General features: G+C 44.9%; 1 protein-coding gene across 1 annotated transcript in view; it reads left to right on the forward strand.

Annotated features, from left to right (window-relative positions):
* The first annotated feature begins 2563 nt into the window (after positions 1-2563).
* Positions 2564-21357, forward strand: part of LOC307218866 (uncharacterized protein C1orf21) — a 152463-nt gene continuing 133669 nt past the window's right edge. The window contains exon 1 of the mRNA XM_079981810.1: positions 2564-2716. The gene's annotated coding sequence lies outside the window, so the exon portion shown is untranslated. The remainder of the gene's footprint in view (positions 2717-21357) is intronic.

Below are 21357 nucleotides of genomic sequence, written 5' to 3' on the forward strand. Positions count from 1 at the left end.
CCAGATTGTCTCCTGGTCTTGTGAATGACCCAGACCTCTCCCTTCCATGCCTGGAGTGTTGTGGGTATTAGGAAGGGCTTGGGCCATCCTTTGCCTTCTTTTCCTCCCCCCCCCCCCGCTCTCCATCTCAGAGATCAATTAAAAGAGGCAGAGAGATCAGACTTCCCCCTCCAGTCTCCAGTCCACTTTAAATTCTTTTTAAGAATTTGCAGCCAGCAAATTTTTAGGAAACTCTTGGCGTGTTTATTCCTTTATTGTAAGTTGAGCCTTACACTGCAAGCCTTTATATGTCTACTCAGAATCAAGTCCCACTGAATTCAATGGCACTTACTCCCAGGTAACTAGGTAAAGACTGCAGTATTATGCTTTTTAAAGTAAAGGTAAAGGGACCCCTGACCATTAGGTCCAGTCGTGGCTGACTCTGGGGTTGCGGCGCTCATCTCGCTTTATTGGCCGAGGGAGCCGGCGTACAGCTTCCGGGTTATGTGGCCAGCATGACTAAGCCGCTTCTGGTGAACCAGAGCAGCGCACGGAAACGCCGTTTACCTTCCCACCTATTTATCTACTTGCACTTTGACGTTCTTTCGAACTGCCAGGTTGGCAGGAGCGGGGACCGAGGAATGGGAGCTAACCACATTGCGGGGATTCGAACCGCCGACCTTCTGATCGGCAAGTCCTAGGCTCTGTGGTTTAATCCACAGTGCCACCCACGTCCCTTATTATGCTTTTTACTCAGAAGTAAAGTCCTGGTCTGGGAGGGTCGGGCAAGGCAGGTGGAAAAGCCGTTGTCAGGTGAAGAACAGAAAGTCTCTCTTTTCAAGAGGACTTCCTCTCTGGTATGTGCCTAATGATTTTCACAATCTCTATTGTTATTATATTTATATCTTGGTGCTGAGGGGAGCCTTTCCTGTGGGAAGTGCATGACATGCAGAGCTCCTGGATGTGGGGAGAAGTGGGGGCTGCTTTCCTTTGCAATATGTGAGGGGGGGGGAGAAATGGTGCTACAGAAAAATGTGAAGTAAAAGTCACTTCAGAGGCTCAGAGGAACTTGGCAAGTTGGCCTGCTCTTTACTCCTTTTCTTTGGGGTGGAGGTGGTATTGCCTCAGTGCATATCCCCGTCCCTGCCTTTGTAACGTAAGAGGAAGGGGATTGAAAGAAAACACAAGGAATGAATAAAAATATTACATAAAACTTTGCATTCAGATAACACATGCCTGTGTATGCAAACATGTGGGGGGTGTGTGTGTGCCAAGCTGAGTCTTTGACTGGGCAGAAAAAATGCCTCGTTTTGCCTTTGGTTAATGAACCAAATAGAGCCAGGATTTCACCCAGCAGTGGACGCCAGGCTTCCTGAAGTCTTGGTCGGGAGCAGGACTATGGCACCACTTGTGAAGGTTGTCTGCAGAGCTGGCTCAAAAGGCAGCAAGGCTTCGACCAACAGCTTTAGAGTACCGTGGGTGGTGTGTTGAAACACACTAGGCTCCATTTCCATGAAAACTGCCTCATGTCATGATCTTGCCGTTTAGCCTCTCCCTATGGCGGAGAAGGGGCACATACCGCCCCCCCCCCATATCCCTGACAAGATATGCCAAGTGGGCAAGTGATACTGAGGCCCATATGCTCAGAGAGGCCTGTCTGATGCCTCTGCATGAGCAAGCCTTCCTGGCGACACCAACATCCCAGATGCAACCAGGAAGCAGGAAGAGACCTGCCCCTGTTTCTGTCCAGAGGTTTGTTGCCCCACGAGGCTATTGCCCATTAAGCCTTGCCAGACTGATGAATCTAGAGAAGGCCTCTTAAGCCCCAGATTTTTAATATATATATATATATATTATCAGTCGTTGTAGTTTTAAAAGATCTCCAGAAGGAAGGAAAGCAACTCTTTCTTTTGGAGAGGCGGTTCTGTGCCATTCCTGCTGTTGCCATCAGGGCGCGCGCGCGCAGGCCCGGCAGCCCAGGGCCCTTTCCGCCTCCCCTTCCCTTCGCCTCAGTTAGATGCGGGTTGTATCTGCTTAGAGCCTTCTTTGAAGAAAAGGAGTCTCGGGCCGTCGAGGCTCCGGTGACCCAGAGCCCAGCCTTTCCTGGGCGGGCGGGCGGGCGGCGCTTTCCCTCTCCAGCAGGCGCCGCCAGGGAGAGCGCGCACTTGGCCTCGCCTCACCGAGGACGGCGAGAATCCCGGAGCAGCTGAGCGTGATCGAAGCCTCTTGCGCAGGATGAGGGGCGCCGAAGAGCCTTCCTTTTGCATTTCGGGAAGGGCCCGTCCCGCCCGCCGGCCCCACGACCCCCAGCGCCGCGCCTCGGCCTAGAGGCGCCGGGGTCGCGGCCCGGGCCGCCTTCCCGGAGGCTCCCCGCGCGGAGAAGCCCTGGGGCGCCGTCCCCGGAGGGAGGGAGGGAGTCGGGCGGCGTCGGCCGGCCTCGCCTCTTCCAGGCCCGCCCCTTCCTCGCCGCCGCCGCCGCCGCCGCCGCCGCCGCCCCGCCTCTCGCTCCCCGGAGAGGCCGCCCAGCGCGGGGCTCTCGCCGTCTGCCTGCCTGCCTGGCTGCCTGCGAGCTCGGCCGGCAGCGCCTCCGTCCGCAGCAGCGCCCGCCTCGCGGCTCTCGAGCGGCGCTCGCCCGGGAGGACGCGCCGGAGCCCGGCAGCCTCTTCCTCCGCCCCCCGGAGCCGGAGCGCCGCTTGGAGCGCCGAGGAAGGGAGGGCGCGCCGGGGGGGACTTCAAGGTGAGCCCCTGGCGAGGGGGCGGCGGCGGCGGCGCGGGGCGCGCAGTGGAGGCCTGCGAGGTCGGGGGGGGGGTCGGGCTCCGCTGCAGCTGATGCCGGGGGGGGGGGGCAGTTGCAGCTTCTGCCGCGGACGCCTCTTGCAGCCCGACACTGGGGCCTTGGCTTTGGGTCGCGGGAGCCCAGCAAAGCAGCTTCGGGGGGGGGGGCTGGCTCGGGGATTTGGCTGCCTCTTTCTCCTCTCTCTCCCCCGCCCGGCCTCGCCCAGGCCGCCTCCCTCCTGGCCAGGTAAGCCCCGGCGGCCCCCCGGCTTGGCTGGTGAGGGAGCAGCTAGCGAAGCGCTTCTCTTCTTTCCCTGTTTATTTCACAGGGAACAGAAAGGAAGAACATTTTTTTAAAAAAATTGTTTTTGTTTTCTACTTTGGAATCCACATAGGAGGAATCTTCTAATCATGGTGACTAAATTAACTGAAATATTCCAGTCATGTAGCTTCTGGCGGTAGTGCAAGGGTTGTGTGGGGGGAGTAACCAAAAGCAGAGTTAGAAATTAATGCAGGGCTGTCTTCTGCTTGTGGAAGTTAAGACAACAGGAATAATGGTCTGCGGGGAGGATTCTCATTGGGAATCTGGCTGGAGATGAGAACTTCCATGGTGATCTTAGAAAAAGGCCCCCCCCCATCACACTTAATAGAAAACGCATTTCAACATGCAGCAGCTGTAAGACTGCCAGCATTTACACCATCGCTGACTTAACTGTAGATGTCAGACTCTGCTTGCCCTGTTGGCTGTATTTACACTACCGGGATGAATTTTTACTCTCCCAAAGAGGCCAGATGAGGCTTTCCTGTTTGTTTACAGAATGCATTTACTCCGGTCTGAAGTAGTAATGCAGGCGTCTTCCCCTCCACCTCTCAGATTTAATGGGATACACATTCTGTTCCTTTAGGGACTGCCAGTATTTTTGGTGGGTTGCTGTAGGCTGCAAAGAGTGTAGGTTTTTGTTTTTGTCTATGGCACTGGATGGAGAATTGAAATATGTGAGTGTGTATCTGAGGTTGCTTCTCCCTGATCCCCCACCCCAGGCTTTCTTCAGAGACTCAGGCTGTTGTGCTGACCCTTCCTCTTCAGAGGCCAGTGTCAAACCACCACACACAACTCCTGTATGGAATTTGTAGGTCTGGTTTGCAGAAATGTTTTTGTTGTTCAGTGACATGAATGTAAATGCGTGATTATGGACTACTCATTGCAGACAGAACCTTCATATTGCTTGACACTGACGTGACCTCATAGGATCTTAGAGTTGTAGGGTTAGAAGGGTCATCTAGTCTCAACCTGCTTAAAAACCACCACCTCTCATGGGAGTCCATTCTACTATTGAAGAGCTGTCAGAAAGTTCTTCCTGAGATTTCGTTGGAATCTCCTTTCTTGTAACTTGAATCCATTGGTTTGGGTCCTAGCCACTGGAGTAGGCGAAAGCAAGCTTGCTCCAACTTCCATGTGACAGCCCTTTAGATATTGGAAGATGGCTGTCATCTCTCCTTTTGGTTTCCTCTTCTCCAGGCTAAACATCCACAACTCCCCCAACTGTTTCTCATAAGGCTTGGTTTCCAGACTTTTGAACATCTTTGTTTCCCTCCTCTACACACATTCCAGCTTGCTAATATCCTTCATAAATTGTGATGTCCATGACTGGATACAGTACGTTTTCGGGTACAATTCAAAGTGTTGGTGTTGACCTTGAAAGCCCTAAATGGCCTCGGTCCAGTATACCTGAAGGAGCATCTCCACCCCCATCGTTCAACCCCGACACTGAGGTCCAGCTCCGAGGGCTTTCTGGTGGTTTTCTCACTGCGAGAAACGAAGTTACAGGGAACCAGGCAGAGGGCCTTCTCAGTAGTAGCACCCGCCCTTGGAACACCCTCCTGTCAGATGTCAAGGGAATAAACAACTCTCTGACTTTTAGAAGACATCTGAAGGCAGCCCTGTTTAGGGAAGTTTTTAATGTTTGAAGTTTTATGCTGTTTTTACTGTTCTGTTGTAAGAGTGGCTGGAGAAACCCAGCCAGATGGCCGGGGTATAAATAAATCATCATCATCATCATCATTATACAGTACTCCAGGTGTTTTCTGATCAAGGTAGAATAGAGTGGGACTGTTACTTCCCCTGATTGGGACACTAGACTTCAGTTGATTCATCAAGGTCCTGGGGGTGAAGCAGTGCTTGAAACTCCCATTGTTCTAGGCACATTTTGCGACAGGGAATTTCATTAGCATGAGCTGTTTCTGAGCTCTGGGTGCAGTACTGCACCTAAGATTTCAGATTAAAACTGCAGAAAGGAAGGAAAAGAGGACTTTTTTGCCTTCCTACTTCCAACCACTCTCTGAAGAAGGGAGAAGAGACCCTCTTCAGAATATTTGGGTGGGTGGGCAGGGGAAGGACTCAACCATGTGAAAAATGAACATACTGTATTTTTCTGTGTATAACACCCCCCATGTATAATACGACCCCTATTTTTTGTGGGGGTCACCAACGCCAATCGCTCTACAGCCTGCCTGCCAGTACATCGCCACGGCCACCAGTAGTCTGCACGCTAGCTGCCAAAAGCAAACTTGCCCACTCGGCACAATCACGGCCGATTGCACGCACGCCTCACCACTGCTGTAAATTGTCAGCCCAGTTACATCAAAATAATAGCCAGCACATGTTTGTCCACTCCCCGCCCCCCGAGATTTTACAACCTCTGTTAGGTAACTTGTCCCAGTGGACTAAAATGGTAAACAAATCACACACACAATTTTTGGAAAGCTATCCTGCCTGCTTGCCTTGGGAAGAATCCTACCCACCACAGACAACCAGGCAAGTAGCTATTTACAAGCCTGCTTTTGGAAGCAATAGCAGTTTTTTTGCAGCTCTTCAAGGGTATAATTAATAGTATTTTCGTGTAAAGAACACAAAAACACAGGCTTTAATAACATACGGAGTAAGTGGCCAGATGATTCTTTCATTATAAAAAGAAAGGTCTAACCATTAATTGAAGGATATATGTGCTCCAGACTCACCTATGCAAGTCACTGTGGTCATATGTAGTCCTTGCCTTACTCTTTTCTCTTATGGCAGAGCTTGCATGTGGTCTGGCTTTCATCTTTTAAAAAGATTTAGTTGTGACATATATTTAGTAGTAATATAAATAAAGTTGACACATTGTTTCCCTTGCACTCTGCATTCTGAGGGTGTGTACCTTTGGAAGGTGTGTTAATTATTGTGATTAGTTTTTGGCAAAGGTTAAAGACCTGGGCAAGTTGTCTGAAATTGTATTGTGAGGTTGGCAGGAAGGAAGATTTAAGCACTGATATTTTTAAAAGTTGTAATTTACAGGTATATTACCAAACGTCTGAATAGCAAAGATTATGATTTCTGTTTTTCTCCATGCAATTATTTGTTTTGAAAACTCATGTAATGCTTTTGGTTTAATAGTCCATGTTATGGTGGCAGCAAAGCACAGCAGGGTTTATGTTTTATTGTGCAATAATATTCAGTGACAGAAAGCTATTCCTTTTCACTTTGTGCATTGCAACAGACTCTGGGGTTTGGTGCTAGGTGGCATCTGTGCATAGCCATCTTGCAACATCAGCACTGAAGCCGATGCTCTCAAACTTTGCTTTTCTGCAGAGATCTCTTTCTATTGCCTAGCAGATCTCTCTCACTGTGACCACTGCACTATTTTTTTGGAGGGTATGTGTGAGGGCAGGAAAGGGTAACATATGCTCACCTGCTGGGGTCAGAGCCACAACGCTTTCTTCTCAGCAGGTGTGCATTGCCTCTTACGGGGAGACAGAGGAGCAAGATGGCGGGGAGGTCAATGCAGGAGCACCAACAGGACCAAACTGCTTCAGAATGGAGTCTGCAGCGTCAGGTCACAAAACGCCTGTGTTATGGTCACCTATGCCGGCATTTAGGGTTGTGGTACAGGAACTTGGGGAGCAAGTAAGGTATGCTGGAGTCTTTGCTTCTGTGTTTAGCAAATAATGCTTTTCTATATGGGAGCGGAGGCCTCTGGTAAAAATAGCGCCATGATGGGCCTGTGGGTTGCTATGCCAACGTAACTTTGCGATATAGTTGGATCGTTCAGTGTCTCAGGAGGTTGGTGCTGAACGTGGATGGGATCACATCAGCTTGCAGAAAACCTAACTTGTGGTCCTTGACATGGCTATGGATAGGGTCAAAGCAAGGTCAAAGCAAGGCTGCCATTTGTGGGGGGCGGGAATGGCCAGTTGCTCCTCCTGTGATTTGGTTATGTCTGAGGAGCTTACGTATCTGTGGCATTTACATCTGTTGGTAGAAATGCACTGGGCCTAATAAAAAAGTTTGTGTTGCTAAAATATAAAAAATTAGTAATAAACTATATAGTTTATGTATTTTCTATATTTAATTTATATGTTTACTATATAGAAAATAGTAATAGACATTTTCAAAATGTACTGCATTTTCACATTTTAAGCTTAAAACCTATCCACGAAAAGGCTTAAAATGTTGGTGAATATTGCTCTGCCTTATATTCCACATCTAGTAAATGTTTTTGTGTATATGGCTCTAATGAAATTTGGTGCTCTCGCTTCTTTATTTTCTGTTGTACAAAGAATGAAGGGGCTTATCCCTGCCCCCGCCCAAATCTCATTAGCAAATAATCTGGATTTTACAGAGGCTGAGTAAACCTGTTACCTTTTTGCCAGCATAGATGCTTTCATAATTTGCAGGACAGCATTGTTTGCTAAGGCCACTGAAAAACTGGGAGATAAGCAGCTCACAGATACTGCTATTTCTTGTGCTGCGGGACAGCCTATAATGGCAGATGTATTTTAGTGACTGTTTGTTGTTGTTTAGTCGTTTAGTCGTGTCCGCCTCTTCGTGACCCCCTGGACAAGAGCACGCCAGGCACTCCTGTCTTCCACTGCCTCCCACAGTTTGGTCAGACTCATGCTGGTAGCTTCAAGAACACTGTCCAACCATCTCGTCCTCTGTCGTCCCCTTCTCCTTGTGCCCTCCATCTTTCCCAACATCAGGGTCTTTTCCAGGGAGTCTTCTCTTCTCATGAGGTGGCCAAAGTATTGGAGCCTCAACTTCAGTCTCTGTCCTTCCAGTGAGCACTCAGGGCTGATTTCCTTCAGAATGGAGAGGTTTGATCTTCTTGCAGTCCATGGGACTCTCAAGAGTCTCCTCCAGCACCATAATTCAAAAGCATCAATTCTTCGGCGATCAGCCTTCTTGATGGTCCAGCTCTCACTTCCATACATCACTACTGGGAAAACCATGGCTTTAACTATACGGACCTTTGTCGGCAAGGTGATGTCTCTGCTTTTTAAGACGCTGTCTAGGTTTGCCATTGCCTTTCTCCCAAGGAGCAGGCGTCTTTTAATTTCGTGACTGCTGTCACCATCTGCAGTGATCATGGAGCCCAAGAAAGTAAAATCTCTCACTGCCTCCATTTCTTCCCCTTCTATTTGCCAGGAGGTGATGGGCCCAGTGGCCATGATCTTCGTGTGTTTTTTTATGTTGAGCTTCAGACCATATTTTGCGCTCTCCTCTTTCACCCTCATTAAAAGGTTCTTTAATTCCTCCTCACTTTCTGCCATCAAGGTTGTGTCATCTGCATATCTGAGGTTGTTGATATTTCTTCCGGCAATCTTAATTCCGGCTTGGGATTCATCCAGCCCAGCCTTTCGCATGATGAATTCTGCATATAAGTTAAATAAGCAGGGAGACAATATGCAGCCTTGCCGTACTCCTTTCCCAATTTTGAACCAATCAGTTGTTCCATATCCAGTTCTAACTGTAGCTTCTTGTCCCACATAGAGATTTCTCAGGAGACAGATGAGGTGATCAGGCACTCCCATTTCTTTAAGAACTTGCCATAGTTTGCTGTGGTTGACACAGTCAAAGGCTTTTGCATAGTCAATGAAGCAGAAGTAGATGTCTTTCTGGAATTCTCTAGCTTTCTCCATAATCCAGTGCATGTTTGCAATTTGGTCTCTGGTTCCTTTGCCCCTTCGAAATCCAGCTTGCACTTCTGGGAGTTCTCGGTCCACATACTGCTTAAGCCTGCCTTGTAGAATTTTAAGCATAACCTTGATAGTGTGTGAAATGAGTGCAATTGTGCAGTAGTTGGAGCATTCTTTGGCACTGCCCTTCTTTGGGATTGGGATGTAGACTGATCTTCTCCAATCCTCTGGCCACTGCTGAGTTTTCCAAATTTGCTGGCATATTGAGTGTAGCACCTTAACAGCATCATCTTTTAAAATTTTAAATAGTTCAGATGGAATATCATCACTTCCACTGGCCTTGTTATTAGCAGTGCTTTCTAAGGCCCATTTGACTTCACTCTCCAGGATGTCTGGCTCAAGGTCAGCAACCACACTACCTGGGGTATACGAGCCATCCATATCTTTCTGGTATAATTCCTCTGTGTATTCTTGCCACCTCTTCTTGATGTCTTCTGCTTCTGTTAGGTCCTTACCACTTTTGTCCTTTATTATGGTAATCTTTGTACGAAATGTTCCTTTCGTATCTCCAATTTTCTTGAACAGATCTCTGGTTCTTCCCATTCTGTTGTTTTCCTCTATTTCTTTGCATTGCTTGTTTAAGAAGGCCTTCTTGTCTCTCCTTGCTATTTTTTGGAAATCTGCATTCAATTTCCTGTATCTTTCACTATCTCCCTTGCATTTTGCTTGCCTTCTCTCCCCTGCTATTTGTAAGGCCTCGTTGGACAGCCACTTTGCTTTCTTGCATTTCCTTTTCATTGGGATGGTTTTCATTGCTGCCTCCTGTATAATGTTGCGAGCCTCCACCCATAGTTCTTCAGGCACTCTGTCCAGCAAATCTAAATCCTTAAACCTGTTCCTCACTTCCACTGTGTATTCATAAGGGATTTGATTCAGATTGTATCTTACCGGCCCAGTGGTTTTTCCTACTTTCTTCAGTTTAAGCTGGAATTTTGCTATAAGAAGCTGAGCCACAGTCAGCTCCAGGTCTTGTTTTTGCTGACTGTATAGAGCTTCTCCATCTTTGGCTGCAGAGAATATAATCAATCTGATTACGATGCTGCCCATCTGGTGATGTCCACGTGTAGAGTCGTCTCTTGTGTTGTTGGAAAAGCGTGTTTGTGATGACCAGCTTGTTCTCTTGACAGAACTCTATTAGCCTTTGCCCTACTTCGTTTTGATCTCCAAGGCCAAACTTGCCAGTTGTTCCTTTTATCTCTTGATTTCCTACTTTAGCATTCCAATCCCCTATAATGAGAAGAACATCCTTCTTTGGTGTCACTTCTATAAGGTCTTGTAAGTCTTCATAGAATTTGTCAATTTCAGTTTCTTCAGCACCAGTAGTTGGTGCATAAACTTGGATTACTGTGATGTTAAAAGGTCTGCCTTGGATTCGTATCGAGATCATTCTATCATTTTTGGGATTGCATCCCAGTACAGCTTTCGCCACTCTTTTGTTGACTATGAGGGCCACTCCATTTCTTTTACGGGTTTCTTGCCCACAGTAGTAGATATGATGGTCATCCGAACTGAATTTGCCCATTCCCATCCATTTTAGTTCACTGATGCCCAGGATGTCAATATTTATTCTTGCCATCTCATATTTGACCACATCCAACTTACCCAGGTTCATGGTTCTTACATTCCAGGTTCCTATGCAATATTTTTCTTTACAGCATTGGACTTTCCTTTCACCTCCAGGCATATCCGCAGCTGAGCGTCCTTTCGGCTTTGGCCCAGCTGCTTCATCAGCTCTGGATCTACTTGTACTTGCCCTCCGCTTTTCCCCAGTAGCATGTAGCATGTAGTGACTGTTTAGAGACACATTATTTGGCTGCCCAGTGCATCCAATTGGCTACCCTTTGCTGATGGAGTTTGTGCTGACTTTGGTTAACACAGGTAAAAACTGAGGTGAACTTCTGATACAGCAGCTTGCTCCTTTCCCCTGCGGAAACCTTAATGGCAGACATTTGGGCTGCAGGATTATGTCTTCTCTGAAACTCATTCTGATTTCTTTAAGTACCTTCACTTAACAAGCAGGAGCAAAGGTTTCAACTTTTTATGTGTTTGGACTTCTCTGCAAGCCAGAGATGGGGAAGAAACCCCATGTATAATGCAAGCAATTTCTTGTAATCCCATAAGCATTTTGTTAGTTGCTTTTACCATTATATGCTGCTTCTTTTTTGCACACCTTCCCCTAATACAGGCATTTGTGTACCCAGATTTGGATTAAAGAAGTGCACTGCAACATCTGGAGAAGTGTGAATTTCAAAGGGTTGCTGTAGTTTGGTTCTTACATTGTTTGGAGAAGTTTATATTAGGCAGGCTTGCATTCAGATGTGAACAAAGCCAAATTTCCCTGCATTCCTTAGATAGGAGCTTTTCATATGAATATTTCTAATTAGAGCCATGAAGGTACAAGGCAGAATACAGCCATTCTCTCTCTCCCTTTCCACCCACTAGTAACCAAAACTGTTCAGGATTTACATAAATTTCTGCTTGAGTCACTTACGCATTCATAATGGTCAGTTCTGCCAAAAAAGTAAAACAGCTCCCCTTTAGAATACCTAGTGCAGGCATGCATATTTGTGGTACGACAAGGTTAAAGTACATAAAGCATTTAAAAACCATATTGTCAGGAAAGCATTGTTTAATGTTTGGATAAGATACAAAGACTTACTGGAAAATAAAACCCCAAGGTGGTTGTCACCAATGGAAGCAAAGGCTTTGAAAAGACTCAATATGGAGGCCAAATGGCCAAAATATTGGGAAATACTGGAACAAGAAGGAGACAAATTGAAACTGCAGAGTTTCGAGAAATTAAAAGACAAAGTGCGAGGCTGGCTTCATTATTTTCAAATAAGAGAGGCCTATAATTTGGATAAAAAAATTGGCTTCCAGGTGGAAAAATCAAAATTAGAAACAGAACTGTTAGATCCCAAAACTAAGATACTTTCAAGAATGTATAACTTGCTGTTAAAATGGAATACTCAGGATGAAATGGTTAAATCAGCCATGATTAAATGGGCACAAGATATTGGTCATAATATTATGTTTGCTGATTGGGAACAGTTGTGGACCACCGGTATGAAATTCACGGCATGCAATGCCTTAAGAGAGAATATTATGAAAATGATTTACAGGTGGTACATGACACCAGTCAAGCTTGCAAAAATATATCATTTGCCCGAGAACAAATGTTGGAAATGTAAAGAGAATGAAGGTACATTCTTTCACCTTTGGTGGACGTGCCCAAGGATTAAGGCTTTCTGGGAGATGATTTATAATGAAATGAAAAAGTTATTTAAGTATACCTTCTTGAAGAAACCAGAGGCCTTTCTCTTGGGCATGGTCGGCCAATTGGTGCCAAAAAAGGATAGAACCTTTTTTATTTATGCAACAACGGCAGCAAGAATACTTATTGCAAAGTATTGGAAGACACAAGATCTACCCACCCTGGAAGAGTGGCAGATGAAGGTGATGGACTATATGGAATTAGCGGAAATGACTGGCAGAATCCGAGACCTGGGAGAAGAGTTGGTGGAAGAAGATTGGAAGAAATTTAAAGATTACTTGCAGAAACACTGTAAAATTAATGAATGTTAAAATGATGTTGGATTGAAAATAAGTGGCATTAGCAACAAAGTTAAAAAGAGTATGCAAAAATGAATTGAAAATGGGTGAAAATATAGAGTTATAATATGTTAAGATTCAGAGTTAAGATAAACGAAAGAGGGTAAGGATTTGCTGATTTGAATATTTTAATGGGAATACAAAAAGGGGAGGTGTGAGGAAGTCAAAGAAATAAGATAATGAGTTTAAAGTTATAAAAAATGGATTTGTTTTTAACTTTCTTTTTTCTATTTTTCTATTTCTCTTGTTTTTTGTACCTTGTATTTTTGTTTGAGAGTTTTTTCCTTTTTTTGTTTTACTGTGTATTTTTGTACTTATGACTTGGTAAAATCTTAATAAATATTCATTTAAAAAAAAGAATAGAATACCTAGTGCTGCAACACCTGGGGATGGAAAGAGGACTTAGGCACTGCATTAAGAAGCTTCATATATTCAAGACCAGGAAATCAGTTGCTGAGAGAGCTTCCTTATCACAGACAACTGTACAGTTCTTTAAAAATTGTGCTTCTGATTCAGGTTCAAATAGTTCTGCTAGAACAATTGTGGGTTTCATCACATTACCATTTTTGTTAGCAAATTCTTCCTTGTAATTTGTTTGTCTTTGTCAGGGATTGCAGAGCAGGAAGTAATGCATACTGACCTCCAATGCCATACTACAGATTTTGCCTGTAACTCTGCGTTTAAACCGTGTCCTGTAGCAGAATGAATTTCATTGTACAGTTGGATATTGGGATGCAATATATCCAGACCATTTAATTCTTGGGAGCCAATGACCCTTTAATTATCAGCGATCAAGACAGACCTGTTTGGAAGTAAGAAAAGTTGTCGTAGTGGGTATTACTTTTGGTGTTGGAAGTACATGATCTCTTTTCTGAATTAGGTCTGTGCTTAAGAGGTCTGACCAGAGCAGAATAAAAAGGTAAAGGTAAAGGTAAAGGTACCCCTGCCCGTACGGGCCAGTCTTGACAGACTCTGGGGTTGTGCGCCCATCTCACTTAAGAGGCCAGGGGCCAGCGCTGTCCGGAGACACTTCCGGGTCACGTGGCCAGCGTGACATCGCTGCTCTGGCGAGCCAGAGCCGCACACGGAAACGCCGTTTACCTTCCCGCTGGTAAGCGGTCCCTATTTATCTACTTGCACCCGGAGGTGCTTTCGAACTGCTAGGTTGGCAGGCGCTGGGACCGAGCAGCGGGAGCACACCCCGCCGCAGGGATTCGAACCGCCGACCTTTCGATCGGCAAGTCCTAGGCGCTGAGGCTTTAACCCACAGCGCCACCTGCGTCCCAGAGCAGAATACAGTGGCACTATTACTTCCCTTGATCTAGATGCTATTGCTATACTCCTATTGATGCAGCCCAGAATTGCATTGGCTTTTTTAGCTGCCGTGTCACACTGTTGGCTCATGTCAAGTTTGTGGTCAACCAAGACTCCTAGATCCTTTTCACATGTACTGCTCTCAAGCCAGGTGTCACCCATCTTGTACAGTGGTGCCTCGCAAGACGAAATTAATTCGTTCCGCGAGTCTCTTCGTCTTGCGGTTTTTTCGTCTTGCGAAGCACGGCTATTAGCGGCTTAGCTGAATAGCGCTATTAGCGGCTTAGCGGCTATTAGCGGCTATTAGCGGCTATTAGCGGCTATTAGCGGCTTAGCAGCTTAGAAAAAGGGGAAAGAAAAAAAACTCGCAAGAACTCGCAAGAACTCACAAGATGTTTCGTCTTGCGAAGCAAGCCGATAGGGAAATTCGTCTTGCGAAGCACCTCAAAAGACGGAAAACTCTTTCGTCTAGCGAGTTTTTCGTCTTGCGAGGCATTTGTCTTGCGGGGAACCACTGAATTTGTGCCTCTTATTTTTTTTGCCCAAGTGCATAGTGATAGCATAGTCAAGACCGCATTTTATCGGCTTCTTTACAAGAATATCATGGGGCACCTTGTCAAATGCCTTGCTGAAATCAAGGTAGGCTACATCTACTGCGTTCCCTTCATCTACCAGGATTGTAATTCTGTCAAAAAACGAGATCAGGTTAGTCTGACATGACTTATTTTTCAGAAATCCATGCTGACTATTGGTGATCACAGTATTCCTTTCTAGGTGCTCACAGACTGTTTGCTTAATGATCTGCTCCAGAATCTTCCCTGGTATTGATGTCAGACTGACTGGGCGGTAATTATTTGGGTCCTCTCTTTTCCCCTTTTTGAAAATAGGGACAACATTTGCCCTCCTCCAGTCTGCCGGGACTTCGCCTGTTCTCCAGGAATTCTCAAAGATGACTGCCAGTGGTTCTGAGATCACATCTGCCAGTTCTTTTAATACTCTTGGATGCAGTTCATCTGGCCCTGGAGACTTGAATACATCTAAACTAGCCAAGTATTCTTGTACTATCTCCTTAGTTATTCTGGGCTGTGTTTCCTCTGCTGAATCATTTGCTCCAAATTCTTCAGGTCGGGCATTGTTTTCTTTCTCGGAGAAGACTGAGGCAAAGAAGGCATTGAGGAGTTCAGCCCTTTCTGTGTCCCCTGTTTGCATTTCACCATCTTCTCCTCTGAGTGACCCCACTGTTTCTTTGTTCTTCCTTTTGCTACGAACATACCCATAAAAGCCTTTTTTGTTGCTTTTAACCTCTCTAGCAAGCCTGAGTTCATTCTGTGCTTTAGCTTTTCTGACTTGGTGTCTACACGTGCTGGCTATTTGTTTGAATTCCTCTTTGGTGGTTTCCCCCCTTTTCCATTTTTTTGTACACATCCTTTTTTAATCTTAACTCAGTTAAAAGTTCTTTAGATAGCCACCCTGGCTTCTTTAGGCACCTTCCATGTTTCCGTCTCATTGGTATTGCCTGAAGTTGTGCTTTTACTATCTCCCTCTTAGCAAACTCCCAGCCATCATGAACTCCCTTTCCTTTTAGTATTACTGTCCATGGGATCTCACCCAGCACTTCCCTAAGTTTTATGAAGTCGGCTTTCTTAAAGTCAAGAAATTGAGTCCTAGTATGCTTGGCTGCTCCTTTCCGCTTTATAGTAAACTTCAGAAGAGCATGATCACTCGCGCCTAATGATCCTTCCACTTCTACCCCACTAACCAGGTCATCAACATTGGTTAGGACCAGATCTAAAATGGCTGTTCCTCTTGTTGCTTTTCTCACTTTCTGGACAATGAAGTTGTCTGCAAGGCCAGTGAGGAATCTGTTTGACCTTATGTTCTTGGCTGAGTTTGACATCCAACAAATATCCGGGTAATTGAAGTCCCCCATTACTACTATCTCCCTTCCTTTTGCATGCTTGGCCATCTGTTCCAGGAAGGCATCATCTATGTCCTCCGTTTGGCTTGGGGAGCTATAGTAAACTCCCACAATGAGGTCACTGTTATTCTTCTCTCCCTTAATTCTGACCCAAATGCTCTCACTTTGGCTTTGAGGTTCTAAATCCTGGATCTCTTCACAGGTATACACATCCCTGACATATAACGCCACTCCTCCTTCTTTCTTGTCTGGTCTGTTTCTCTGAAATAGATTGTATCCCTCCATTATTAGATTCCAGTCGTGGTACTTATCCCACCAGGTTTCAGTGATGCCTATTATGTCATATTTAGTTTGCTGTACCAAGAGCTCAAGCTCATCTTGTTTATTTCCCATGCTTTGCGCATTAGTGTACAGACATTGAAGTCCATTAATCATTCCCCCGTGTCTCTTATTTAAGGATTTTCCCCTCCCACCACTAGGTCTGCGTGCTGTTTGCTCCATTTGGTCTATGACATTTGGATGATCATCTTCATCAATAGATAGACTCCTACTTCAATAGCCTTGGACATGTCCTTCACTGCGCAGTGAACTATTTGGTCAGATAATGTCTGTTTTTACTTCTTGCAGACAAGTGTTTGGCAAGGGGGGGGGAGGGAGGAATCAGTGTGATATTAATGCTATCAGTTATGTAGATATCAATTACAGGTTTCAGGAAAATAAATACGAGAATTTGCGCTTTGAGCAGACACAAATTCTGCATTGCTTAATTTGTTTTTTTATTTGCAAATACCATATTGCTAAATTGAAATAAGATTTGACTCTAATACAGTCGTACCTTGGTTGTTGAATGCCCTGGAACTCAGACGTTTTGGCTCCTGAATGCTGCAAACTTGGAAGTGATTGTTCTGGTTTGCGAACATTCTTTTTGAACCCGAACGTCCAATGGGGCTTTCGCGGCTTCTGACTGGCTACAAGAGATTCCATTCGACTTCCAAGGTATGACTGTATATTGGTCTGGTTCTCTCTGGGTCTCGCTAAACTAGAGTTTGACTTGCAGTAGGAGTTACGGCCCTACACCATTGCTTTGTGTAAGCCCCATTGCACTGGCTTATATTACTAAGTTGTAACCGCAACAGAGAGAGTTCTGCACACAAACGGAAAGCTAAGCAATTTGGGAGTAGAGAAGGGCTTACTGAAAAAGACTTTGTAAGCCATTGAGTTAATTTCTGATCTAGAGATGCTTTACAAAAGTATCAAGGCTTTCAACCTGCTGATGAATGTAGCTTGCTTTATTAAATGTTCAGTTTGTAAAAAAAAAAAAGTTGATGGAAAGATCTGCGCTGGTGATTTGTGGAATCCTTACTTCACATAACATGAATGCACATGTGTGTGTTGTTGTACCTCTTTGGCTGTTGCAAATGACTACCTTGTATAAAGGTCAGAAAACATTACATCTTAGTTGGTGTGGTTGCATTGTGTAAACAAACTAATCTGTTAAATCAAATAGTCCAGGTGATACTTAAATTGTTGGCATAGCCTCATGCGCTGCTGTTTAAGGTGTCAGTATAATCTCCATTTATTGCAAAGAATGTGGTTGCATTTAAACACCTCCAAGACAAACAGAGAAACTGGATAATTAAAACTATATGGGTGTGGATCATCTTTTGAGAAAGGCCTACTGTTCTGGGCTTTTTGGTGTAGAAAAGAAGAGGCTAACTGTAGGCCCAAGATTATTGTAACACCACAAGCTTTGTGAAGAGAACGAAGAATTATTCTCTGTCCAAATATGAAAGTTGGGCTGCAGTTCTCTGCAAATTTACTTGGGATCAAAGCACGCTGAAATTGGTGGGATGTATTCGTGATGGGGTTGAGCTGTTATCCATACACTGGGAGGCAGCAAATATAAAACAAAAAAGATTTAATCATTACAAATTATATAAAACTTTTACCAAGTGTTTAGAGCGTTTCAGAAGAGTCTGTTTCAGTAATCCTTATAAGAACCCTGCAAGTATCACCACCTGCTTTGCAGATAGGGAGATGGAGCTGATACTGAAGAGAAGTGTGTTGCCTAAAAAGGCTGCCTCTGAAGATGGTAGTTTGGAAACTTCAGCTGGTGCAAAATTCAGCAGCCAGGTTGCTCACTGGGGCAGGACAGTTTGAGCATATTTCACCAATCCTGGTCAACTGCACTGGCTGCCAATCAGTTTCTGGGCTGAATTCAAAGTGTTGGTTTTGACTTATAAAGCCTTGAACAGCTCAGGACCACAATACTCTCTCAGTATAAACCTACCCGGACCCTGTGACCATCATCTGAGTACCTTCTTTGTGTGCCTCCCCAGTAAGAGGTCCAGAGGGTGGCAACATGAGAACGGGCCTTTTCTGCAGTGGCCCCCCATTTGTGAATGCTTTCTCCAGGGAGGCTTGCTTGGCACCCTTGTTGCATATCTTTAGGCACCAGGAAAAAGTGCCCCTTTTCTCCCAGACCTTTGGCTAATTAAACAGTGTCTGGCCTTTTAAACTGTGTGTGTGTGTGGGGGGGGTTGTCTTATTGTTTTTGTTTGTTATTATGGTATGTATTTTTGTGCTTTTATATTGTAAACTACCCTGTGATCTTTGAATGAAGGGCAGGGTAGAAATTTAATTAACAACCATACTAATCATAAACCGTGTCTTAGCATGAACACAGCTTCATGCTCCAGCACCGGGGGCGGAGAGCAGGTGGGGGCGTGGCTGGTGTGCGTCCTGGGGGGCATGGCGTGCCGCCCGCAGGGGCATGGTGTGCGTCCTGGGGGCATGGTGCGCCGCCTGCGGAGGCACGAGACCCAGCACGGGGGGGGCAGGCACGATGGCACCCTACTGGGATGGTGGTGCCGGGGCGGTGCACTCCCCCCCGCCCCCTCTACCTCCGCCTGTGCATCCTCATTACTTCTCTTCGCCTCTTCAGTTGCACTTCACTAAGCTATATAATGGCTTCCAAACCTCGGCTTGTACTGTAGCGTGGCTCTCTCCAGACTGATTGTGAGTGCTAACCAAGGTTTGTCCTGTGGTTTACAGTTCATTTTTTGTCTAGGAGAGCTAAAGCACAAGACTGGGTTTGGATGGCATGCAAAGTCGAGCTATGACTTGGCTCAGTGCAGCACAGCAGCAGAGTGGCAGGGGAGGAGCAAAGTGACTGTGATCTCGTTTCCCAGATCTTGTGCATTTGCACTAAACTATGGTTTGGCTTAGTGTGACATGTGAACCAGGCTGCATTAAGTTCATAGCAGAGCCAGAAGCTTCTTGGTCCACAGCTCTTAAACTGCAGTCCTCTGGATATTGACTAAGACAGAAGCCCCACAGACTTTTAAGGGGATTGACAGCCACAAAAGTGTGTGTAGGATTGTGGCTTTCACCATTTTGCAACACTGGCTCTCGCAGCACATGTTGAATCAGTAGAGTTTATTGGCACAGGGTGTTATGGTGCCTGCTACCTTAAACATATTTTTTATTGATTTAAAAGATTAGAAAGTCTTGTGGTTCAGTTATATAGTGAGAAATCCTATCTTTATATTCAAATAGAATGTACTTTATTAGGGAGATCAGCAATGTAGCAATATTCACACATCTAGTAGGCAATGATGGGGTCACTGAATGCAGAATGATGAGCAAGTGTCCTCATGACCAAGCATAGTAATGGTTGGGTTTCAATGACTTGCCTGAAAAAAATGAGCTGCCTTGCAGCTCGCCTATAACTTTATTTTCATTTCTGTCAAGCAGAGGATTTTCTTCTTTGCTTAACTGAATTAGTAATATAGTATAATATCAGAGTGACTGAAAAATTCCCCGGTGGGAGAACAGTGTGGATAATGTAGAATGCACCCAGATTTGTAGAACATTGTGTTTCAATCTACTTTTAGCTTATTGTCAACTCTTAATTATATTTTGAATGTTTTAAATAGTTGTTTTTAACTGATAATCTTATTGTTTTAGACTTCTTGTAAGCCACTTTGAGATTTGTTAGTTTTTACAATCAAGTGGTATATACATTTTATGAAACAAATACATAAAATAAATAAAATGGCTGGATTGTGTATAGCATATAGTCTTTAGTGTGGGATTTGTTCAGCTTTATTTATTCATTTAAAATATTTATAAACTGCTGAACAATTAAAATTCTTAATTGGTGTACAACATAAAACCAGTAACCAAGATCATCAATACAAAAATACAGCCTAAAACCAGTAAAACAGTAGTATAAAAGCATATAAAAATTGGATTTCAGGGAATTCATACAAATAAAAGCAGGAAGTCTGAGCCTGTGAGGCAGGAAAAGCCTGTGCAAAATGATATGTCTCTACAAGACATTTGGGGCAACTGATGGGGTATGTGTGTCTGTGTGGCAGAGGGAAGGGCATTCAAATTCCAGCTCAAATGTGAATCCCAGTAGCTGTGGATCAGTGTGCCGCGGTTCACCAGTCTGTAAAATGTGTACAAGGGGATTAGAACCACTGTGATAGCTCCAGATTATTTTCTTTTGGCAAATTCTCTTGTGTTGCATTTCATTAGATCTGCTGTAATTCAGCAATTCTCTTAAACGTGCTGATTTGGAATTTAGTCCTACTGAATTCCTTGGAAGTGTCAATTGGAAGCAAACCCCTATGCTCTGCTTTTGAGCGTTGGTTCTTCCTTGTGATTTCTCCATTCCTTTATTTTGTTGCTTCCCCAAATTCCCTCTCTCCCTCCAGAAGCCCATGAAGTCACATGAAGAGAGCTTTGTACTCATCATAAATCTAAGCTCTTCAAACTGGGGTGTGAACCTGCAGACTGTTCTGTGGTTTTCTTTTCTCGGTGCCAGTTGAATCAAAGACTACACGACAGAATACGTATCGACACAAGTTGACATGCTGCAAATACGTTGGGGAAAATCAGTGCCATGTTTTCATTCATTCTCTCTGAATGAATCTCATAATCTTGGGAGGAAGACTTACAAAAATAAAACAGGATAGGAGCTTTGGAGAAAGGGCCTTTGGTGACTGTGGGGGATGTGCTGCAGGGTTTGCATCTCAAAATGTTGATTAGGCTGGTGGTTCAGAGGTGGGTGTGGGGGGTGGATAACTTGGGGGAAAGCACTGCTTTCACCCCTAGGGAAGTTACTGCTTGCTTTTAGTCAAGTGTCAAAGTTTCCTCAGTTCTTATGCCAGGGTTACCAACTGGAGCATCCCTGGTTGTTTGCTAGTACAGTGGTACCTCGGGTTAAGTACTTAATTCGTTCCGGAGGTCCGTTCTTAACCTGAAACTGTTCTTAACCTGAAGTACCACTTTAGCTAATGGGGCTTCCTGCTGCCGCACACCGTCGGAGCCCGATTTCTGTTCTTATCCTGAAGCAAAGTTCTTAACCTGAAGCACTATTTCTGGGTTAGCGGAGTGTGTAACCTGAAGCGTATGTAACCTGAAGCGTATGTAACCCGAGGTACCACTGTACGTTTAATAAATTGCTTGAGTAAGCACCACACAGATAAACTCTATGTTGGTATTTATTTTTTTAATTCTGCTTTAAAGTTGTGAGTCCCTTGTGTTGCTGAATTAACCGTTTCCTAACTACCCCAATCACCTGAAGTTGCAGGTAGTTCCTCTCTTTGGATGACAGTCGTACCTTGGAAGTTGAACGGAATCTGTTCCGCAAGTCTGTTCAACTTCCAAAGCGTTAGAAAACCAAAGTGCAGCTTCTGATTGGCTGCAGGAAGCTCCTGCAGCCAATCTGAAGC

Source organism: Podarcis cretensis (assembly GCF_951804945.1).
Source record: "Podarcis cretensis genome assembly, chromosome: 6".
Classification (NCBI taxonomy): domain Eukaryota; kingdom Metazoa; phylum Chordata; class Lepidosauria; order Squamata; family Lacertidae; genus Podarcis; species Podarcis cretensis.